A 9,201-nucleotide genomic window follows, 5' to 3' on the forward strand; every position below is an offset into this window, starting at 1 on the left:
AATTAGGGGAAAAAATATTTCTCTGCCAGGGTTGTGCAAGATCTGATTGCAACTTCCTGCAAGTTCTTTGAACTGCTGCTTTTATACAGCGAGTCGGTGGCTCCAGCTGCTCCCTGTGGAGCAGAAATGAAGGTAACAACTGCAGGTAACTCTGTCACCTCCTAAGAGTGGCTGCACCTACCACTGCTAAGGCATGCTGCCTCCTATATCAGTGTTTAGTCACTGCTGCTTTTGTGCTCTCTACCAGCCTTCTCTGGGCTGCAAACTTTTGCAGAGCCCGTTGCATGGGCCAAAGAGCTTCTTAGTGCATAAACAAACAAAATCCCTGTGAGATAAATGTTTCCAAGCCCTAGCAGATTGGTTTGTCTCAAATTATCACAACTACAGTCAAAAGGATATGCTGATACACATCGGCTTTTGTAAATTAACACCATGAAGCTGCATGTTTCAGTTATATTTGAAGCTACAGTTCTATACAAATTCAATGCTACCAACATTTGCATTATGGAAGGCAAATTGTGTATAACCAACATTGAAAGCAAAGGTGCTTACTTTGAAAACTGGGGAAACATCAATTGCCCAAAACCTTTCTTAATTTTAATGGACTTTGTACATGGACTGCTTAATGAAAAAAAAGTGGGAGCATTTCATCTCAATATAAGACATTTCTTTACAGTGATAACAACAAATCCCTGGAATAAACTCCCCAGGGACATGGTAGAATCCCCCCAACTGGAAGTTTTCAAGATACGACTGGACATGGTGATAAATGAGCCAAAAGGTTTAACCAGATGATCTTCTGAGGCAACAGTGAAATATCTAAGTAAAAGCTCTTGTAAAAGGATTTTTTTTGCCTTTCAGTTCCTAGGACATGAAGGAAAATAAAAAATAAGGGACCGCCTTCCCTGAAGATGCAATAGTTCCTGAAATAGTGCAGTAATCCTACCATTACTTACATAAATAAAGGTTATTAACCTTAAGTTTTTCATTAGATTATCATATATATGAGAATAATTCTGACTATATGTGTATATATATAATACATCTGTGAACCTGTAAGTGACTTTCAAACTTGTATTAACAGATTATTAGAGTTAACAGAGTTAATTAGATCTCAGTCCTTTCTTAAAACAGAATAAATATATTCTTCCCCGCTGACCATTTTCTGATTTGCCTTCTTCAAAGCTGGATACTGCTTCATTTGGCCAGGTCCAGTAAGGAGAGCAACCTGAGCCAAAGGGTGTTGATGCCTCTGTAATTCTGACACTCCTTCATAATTCCATAGCTTCCTGCTGTAAAGAGCCACCCCTGTGCTTTTGCAAATGGCTTCTGTTGTGCTTGGCAAAGTTTCTCAGTTTGCCTCTTTGTGCTCAGTTCTCAGCATGAGCTGCAATATATACAAAGGTCTTCAATCTGTTTTATCCAGTTCTGACTCTACCTCTAAGCCAGCATTCCTCTGCAGCACTGCTGAATAGTCCTAGGGGGTTAAATGATTCAATCAGCGGGTTATGATATACAGCAGAACAGAAGTTCTCACCAGAGCTAATGTGGCAGGTTTCAAATTAAAGCCTGCTCTTCAGCTTGGTGTTCTGCAATTCTGCACCGTTTGCTGACAGGGGAAGAAGTGGATGGGTTGTTACTACTGTTTGGTGTATAAATTCACTTTTTAGCCATGTTTTAAGCTGCAGCAGCAGGAGCAACATTCAATAAATATAAATAAAGATATATTCATATGCACACATATGCTTGCATACACACAAATATACACATATATAAGCATATATTTATGTCACAGTGCTCTGTATCAGGCTCCATATCAGCCTCTTCAGGAATAGCACATTTGGCCATTGTAGAGAATTTAGCAATTTATTTTGGTAAAGAACCAAAACATGAGGGGCTAATACTTTTAAGTTTGAATTTCAAGTGCAAATGGCAGTGAAAGATGACTTATTACCTGACTTATTATCTAATTTATACATGATGTTGTCTGGCCATAAGCGCACACAAAAAGGTTAAAAAGATAACTTTGGATGGTTTCATTCTCAAGTGCATTCAGCTGCAGCAGTTCATTTTCCTCTGATTCCCTCTGGTGTTTTCACTCTGGTCCCTCCTGCTCAGGGCAGTAAGAGCAGCTTCCAAGTAGCAGTGGAATTGCTGGCATCAGTCAGGAGCAGCCATCGGCCCCTGACCGCTGCATCACGTCTGGGGCCTTGGCATAACAAAGTAAGTTTAAATATTTGCAGCCATTGATTCCATGCAGCAACTGAGCTGCTGTCAGCAAGGCTGTGGCTGTGTTGTCATTAGCAGTGGCTGTGGGCACCACCAGCATCATCCAGATCAGAAGCAGGGACATGCCTTAGCCAGAAAACAAGATACAACAAGCAGCCCGTCTGGCTTCCATGCTCGAAAACAAATGCTGTCACACACACACATATTCCCTGTGCATGTGTTGAATATGGCAGGTTGTGCCTTTTGCTTCCTAAACAGGTTTGAAGTGGCAATGTAAACTCTGGATCAGCATCTTGTGGCTGCAGTACTTTCTGAAGTGCTGCTCATATCCATAATGCAGGATTTACTGCGTCCCTGCACCAAAGCTTTAAGACCTCACTCAAGACCTAGATGAATCAAAGGAGATGTTAGAAATGCAAGTACACATTTCTAAAGTACAAAAAAGTTAAATCTGTTTTATTTTCCCTTCTGGCTTTAGGCTTCAACAGGAGAAACTATACAGGCAGAAAGAGTCAGAGGAAAGGAACCATGTAACAGAATGCTTATCATAGAGACTAGCAGAAAAGAGAGATGGAAACTATTATTTCCATCCATACATGATGCAGTAAGAATGTGCCATCACAAACAAGCTCAACACAGAGTTCCCACCCTGCTCTGGGAGATGGCACAGCCAGGCAGTGCTGGTCAGTGAGCACAGCTCAGGAACAGAGCAAGTGAAGCTGTGGAGGGGAGCTGAGTTACCCATGTCCTAGGTCAGTCAGTTGTGATGGCAAAGCAGCTAACACAGTCCAGATGGTAACAACAGTGAAACATGGAACTGAGATGCATTTCATTATTCTGAGAAGGATTTTTAGTCAAGTTTAAGCACACTCAAAAATATGCAAAGACTTGATTACAATTCAGTAACAGCATCTGTTATGTTCATGTGGAGAAGTTTCTCTTGGCAACTGTTTAAAAAACTTCAGAGGCAAACATGGGTGTGAGCAAGCGCCAGAGCCTTGGAAATGCGCTTTGAACTTTTCACATCATTGTTGCTGCATCAAGGGCATCTGCAGTACAGAAACAGACTGTTAAACATTACTGCGACCCTTCTTGCTCTGACGCGTTACCCGTGCTCCATCACACCTCGTGTTCATTTCCCGTTTCGTACTGAGAAGCAGCACACTCTCACACTCAACGAGTAAATAAATAGCAAATACACACAATTATAAGCACATCACTGTTAACATCACAGCACCACACTATGCAATAAGAAAATTTTTCAGTCCTTGTTCTCAGTCCCAAGTTCCCCAAACTGAATAGTTCACCCAAGTTTCCTGTGTACAGCAGTGCTGTCCATCAGCCATGAACTGTTCCAGGTGAAGATAAAGGCATTGGCAGCATGGATTAGCAACTGTGCCATCCTTTGGCTCTGATTTTTAACAGCAGAGCAGATTCCTATCAGAACACAGCAGGAATATTTATTCACAGTAAATGGGTGGGCAGCCGATGCTGATCTTCGATACATGTTTACTGCCCGCTGCAGCAGACTTTCAACTACTTTGTTATTGGCAGATGCCCTTTTTCCAAGACCTCATTCATTATCTAGAAGTCTTAGGGAAGGCAGACCCTGCTGGCAGGACAAGAGGCAGTGGACACAAATGAGAAACCTCAAACTTCACCTGAACATCACTTTTACTATGAGACCGGTTAAAACAGCGCTTGCATAGACTGCCCAGAGAGGACAAAGGTATTTTCCACCTTTGAAGACAGTCAACACATGATGGGACACGGCCCTACGCTCTAGGTGGCTCTGCTTCTTCCCACATCAACAATGCTGTAATTCTGTAATAAAGCTCTGAGTAGCTGAAAAGCACCACCATACATCCTAACCATTTTGCCGGTCTCTTCACTTACCTTGCATTTTTAAAATGTGGTCATTTCCAGTGTTTGGATTTTAATTCCATGATGTATATTCTCTCTGCAAGTTACTTCTACTGATCTACAACAGTTCCATTGCAGCAACACATAATCACAGAATCACAGAACACCAGGCTGGAAGAAACCTCAGGCATCATCTGGTCCAACCTTACTTGGCAAAAGCACAGTGTAAAGATGGCCCAGAACCCAGTCCAGCTCAACCTTAAAAGTGCCCAGTGTTGGGGAATCCACAACTTTCTTCCCTGGAGAAATTTTTCCAATGCCTGTTTGTTCTCATAGAGAAAAAAAAATCTTCTTGACTCTACTCATAGTAAATATGAAATAACTTTGAAATGTTTTCCTTTGTGCATCCAACCCACCTGCAGCCACCCCACAGCACTGGGCTGCATCCACCAGGCAGGTATTTGACACCCTTGAAAAAAATCAGCACTCACTGAGCAAGAGGGTTGAATTTGTCCAGTCCTTCCCAGTCAGGATAAAAGTGGTTACTAAACATCCAGCAGCCTCCTGGCTTGAATGACAGCTCTGTGCTTTACTTGGCTAATTCCACTCACAATTTAGTGACAACAGTTCTGTGTCTGGAAAGAATCAAGCGAGTTGAAAATGCATTCCATACATTACTACTTATTCTTGACGAGTACATATCTTCTCTTATATATTACGGCCTTTTCTCCGTTGTGGAATGAAAGGTCTTCCCCAAAATATACAGGTTAGTAAAAGACTCACAGCCATAACCAAGATGCTTTTACTTTGAATGTTTAACACTCAGGTCACTTGTCTGGAGTTTAGGACTAGTATTACAGTTTCAGATCTATTTTTTGAAGTTTGCATTTAATTATGGCTCCCAAATGCTAATCTTTTAACACAGAAATCCTCTGCTCTTCAAAACATGTATGAATTTCACAGGTTCAAAATCACTGCTGTGATGTCTGCAGAAACTCACAAGATTTTTCATAGATTGTATTACTCTGATGATTTTTTTACAAGGCAGATCTAGTATGCACTAAGCATTTTAGAAATGCCTCTGTGGGCAGGAAGTATATGAGGTGTTTGGCTCAGGTCTGTAATTGCTGACAGTAACGCACCAAAATTTCTGAGAAGGAATTCAACTTTTCTGAAATTCAATACAGAAATAGCTAACTACAGAGTGGGAAACATTTGTTTTGAGGATCAGGAGGACATCATGCTCTTGTGGTTTTAAAATAAACCTTCAACCCTAAGATTAAAAATCTAAACGCTGTGGTCAGGGTTGTGCTCCCCACAGAAATCCCGTAGGTGGCATCACAGCACATAGGGAATTGCATTTCAACTGCTTTTGATTTAGAAGGAATGCAGCCGCCTTGGGATTTTTATTTTTCAATTGTTTTTGTTTAAAGCTAACAACTTCCTGCAACTTCAGTTCTATTTTCTTTGCCACTTCAATCTCTAGAAGATCAAATCTGCACAGGCTTAAGTCTCTCTTGCTTTATGTAAATTCATTTCCTCCTGCAGATGCCTACCATAACCTACTCATGGCTGCCCCAAGAATGTAATTCTCCAGTTGAGAAGCATATCTGACATCAATGATGTGCACGGCTTTATTAAACTGTTGGCATGGAAATGAGTCAAATCCACAACCATAATTTTTGTCACCAGCAATCCAAAGAGTTCATTTAACTGGGTACTTCAGGGGCAAATCAGACACAGGCACAAACACAGACACACTCTCAAGGTTTCAGAGCTTGTTAACAAAGAAGTGAATCTTTTGAAGATTTTTTTTAAGAAAACCCTTATCATTCAAAGAACTCTTGCGCAGACCTGAAATTATAGTAAGTAACAGTAAATTCAGCATTATTGTCTTAATTCAGAAGAGGAGGGAAAAGCAAATGATTGCATTAGTGTCTGAACAACAACCAATAGAAGTCAGTACCATTTTAAATCTGGTATTGGGGGCCACCACAAGGGGATGACTGGGAAAACCAGCGAGGAGTCAGTCCAGGACAAGAACTGGACCCAGCCCCAGGTCACCACACGACCATCCTGTCCCCAACAATGACCATCAGGGCACAGTGCCCCGCTCTCCAGTTAGAGCCACATTGGTTTGCTTGATGTGTGACCACCTGGGCACAATGCATGTTATCTCCTGTCGAAAAGAAAAAGGAAGTAAATTGAGGCAGGAGTGCCTCTGGGCTGTGCCTTGGCTGGATGCCTGACTCCGATGCTCTGCTTCTCCCTGGCAGCTGACTTATTATACAAAGCAGAATAAGAAAACAGCGTACTTTGAATTAGCTGAATGGATGAAAGGAGGAAAAACCCAAACAAACAAAATAAAACAAATAAAAAATAAAAGGAAAACCCAAGTAATTCCATCTTGCAGGGTTTATCACCCTTCTCAGGACTTCTCATCAACATAGTATTTCCAAGCACCACTTATCCCTCTGCCCTTGGCTGAGTCTGCTTATAGGGTTTGTGAATTCTTTTGTCTAAAGCTACCTGTTTAGATTTTTGGCCTCTTATATCCTAAAAAATCCACCTCTTCCCACCCACAGAGAGGGAACAGGGAACTGGCCCCACCAGCTAAACATCTTCTAATAGTAATGTCACTGTATATAGAAGTTTTAAGGCTTCAGATTTGCCAAAGAGAAATCTGTGTTTCTCAGCATGATGCAAATACTCCAGCAAAAACACAAGCAGATCTAACAATGCTCAACCACAGAGTAGTACAAAGCAAAAGTTTTATGCAAGTAACATAAATCTGTCAGTTTCTCCTCCATGTAGTACAAAACTAGACAGAGAAGATACACAAATTGCAGGTTTTGGGGTATTTCAAAGTTTTTGCCAAGATTTTTGGGTATTTCTATGGCAGTTGACCTCACTGCCCCAGAGGAACATGTGCCTTGGGGCAACAGAAACAATAGAAAGCAGCTGCTCTGAGAAAATGTCTTTTTTTTCTATTAATATATCTGCTAAACTCTGTTCCCCCAAGAGCCCTGCATGATTAAGAGGTCTTTATTGCTGCTGCTGTTGTTCTGGGTCCCTCCTCCTCTCCAAAATGAAAGCATTCAGAACACTATGTACATTTGTTTTAATATCTGTATTATTTTTAAAATATTTCATTTTATAAATATTTGACATTTTATTTCTTAGTTGAGCAATTTTGATTAGAAAGCCTCCAGCCCAAGCTTTCTAATTATCTGTTAAAGAACAAAAATGGCATCTGAAGTATCCAGTGGCAGAAGCATCACTTGTGAGATGGACTTTGCTCTCAAAGGGGGCCTGCCAGCCCCAGCGCCTTTGGTGCAGCAGCACCAGCTTGGTCTCATGCTCAGAGGGGCTCTGGAGAGGCTCCCTCATCTCCACTCCCACAGCACCCCAGCATCCAGGGACCACAGGTCCTCTTCAAACTCCTCACTCCTACAGGGACCTGGTCAAAGCCACATTCAGCAAAACCCAGGCTTTACAAAGAAACTGCAGAGTGCGAGGCACAGCCATCGTGCTCACAGAGAGGTGTTTTGGGAATTCACCTCCAGCAGCCTTCCTTGGTACAGTGTTCAACAGGGAGCTGCCTCTCAGCTTCCAAATGCCATTCCATGCTCTGATCCAGCAGGAGTCCCACCCTTGCTAGCTGGGCTTTCAGTCTGCTCTCAGCACATACATTGTTGCAGAACTTGGCAGGTTCCTATAGAGACTGCCCAGCCCTGGTGGGTGGCAGCTCCTTTGTACCCAGAGCAGCCACCTCACACACCTCCCCTCAGCTGAAGTTCAACCCAAAAATGTCTTCCTGCCCCAACCACACTCGATCCTTCTCAATGTCACAGCCCTGAACCCAGCGCTGGCTCTGCAGGATCCCACACTGAACGTGGTCGCACGCCACCCTCCATTTGTGCCAAGGCTACCCCTGGCCTTGAGCAGCAGCGGGCTGGGTGGATCTACGCTGGCTGACCTTATCCACGCGTGTTTATAAATCATGATGCTGTTGCATGAAGTCCCAGCACCCAAGTTCTTCACGTACAATACCGGCTCTTCTCTGCACCAATGCTGCCTAGCAGCTTTTCCTCCACTAACAAGTTGGGTTAATACGACTTGCACTTTTCACAGCATTAATGAAAAAAATAAGATCAGTCCACACAGCTACGTTAAAATGAACTCATACTCCAAAATGCAGAGGATCAACAAAATTAGCAGAGGGATGCAGCACCTCTTCTACAAGGAAAGGCTGAGAGAATTGTTCAGACTACAAGCCAATTGACACTGACTCTGACAATACAATTAATCAGATATTTCTCCAGAAATGCCCAAGCCTGACCGTTTTCTATGACATACACACCGTCAGCTGTCCCATCTTTGGCTTGCTTGGTGGAGCTCAACGCACACCCCACCTACCAGGCTCAGCCTGGATGACAGGATGCCAGGATGTTCAAGGATGACAGGAACTGCTCTCACTCCCACTTCACAGACAAGCAGACAAACTAAGAATGATACCTGCAAAGATTCTTGAGACTTCTACTCCACCTCATTCTATTACAAGCTGCTCTGAAACATACTGACAGGTAAAACCTTGATGAACAGCAATTGATGTGGACTTCAAAGGGTGGGCACACGGCCTGCTTCCTCCTGCTCATCTGCAGAACAACACGCTCCTCAAGCACACGGGCAGCACCATCAGCACACCACAGACACCCCCTTGCACTCAGTGTGTTAAAACGGGCAAGTGCAGAGCAAAAAGAACAATGTCACAAGTGTTTTGGGATCTGGCACCCAAGTAAGAAGAGAAATGGTCACACCTGCAGGCTGCTTGTCAGATCTAACAGCCAGAATGAGTTGTTAAGACTTTAAATGCAGCACCACAGTCATCCTTCATTTGTGAATACTCAATTTGTCCTTTTCACATTGCAGAGCAGTTAAAGGTCTCCTAAATTTAAAAAAAAAAGCAATGAATGTTTTCATTTTTTTAAAGGTTTTGAGGTCAGGGGTGGTTTTTTTTGGGTTGGGGGAGAGTTGGTTGTTTGGTTTTTATTTGGTTTTGGGGTTGTTTTTGAGGGGAGGAGCATCCCCCTTGCTATTACATTGCAA

The sequence above is a fragment of the Motacilla alba genome, chromosome 2, assembly GCF_015832195.1.
Source record: "Motacilla alba alba isolate MOTALB_02 chromosome 2, Motacilla_alba_V1.0_pri, whole genome shotgun sequence".
NCBI classification, from domain to species: domain Eukaryota; kingdom Metazoa; phylum Chordata; class Aves; order Passeriformes; family Motacillidae; genus Motacilla; species Motacilla alba.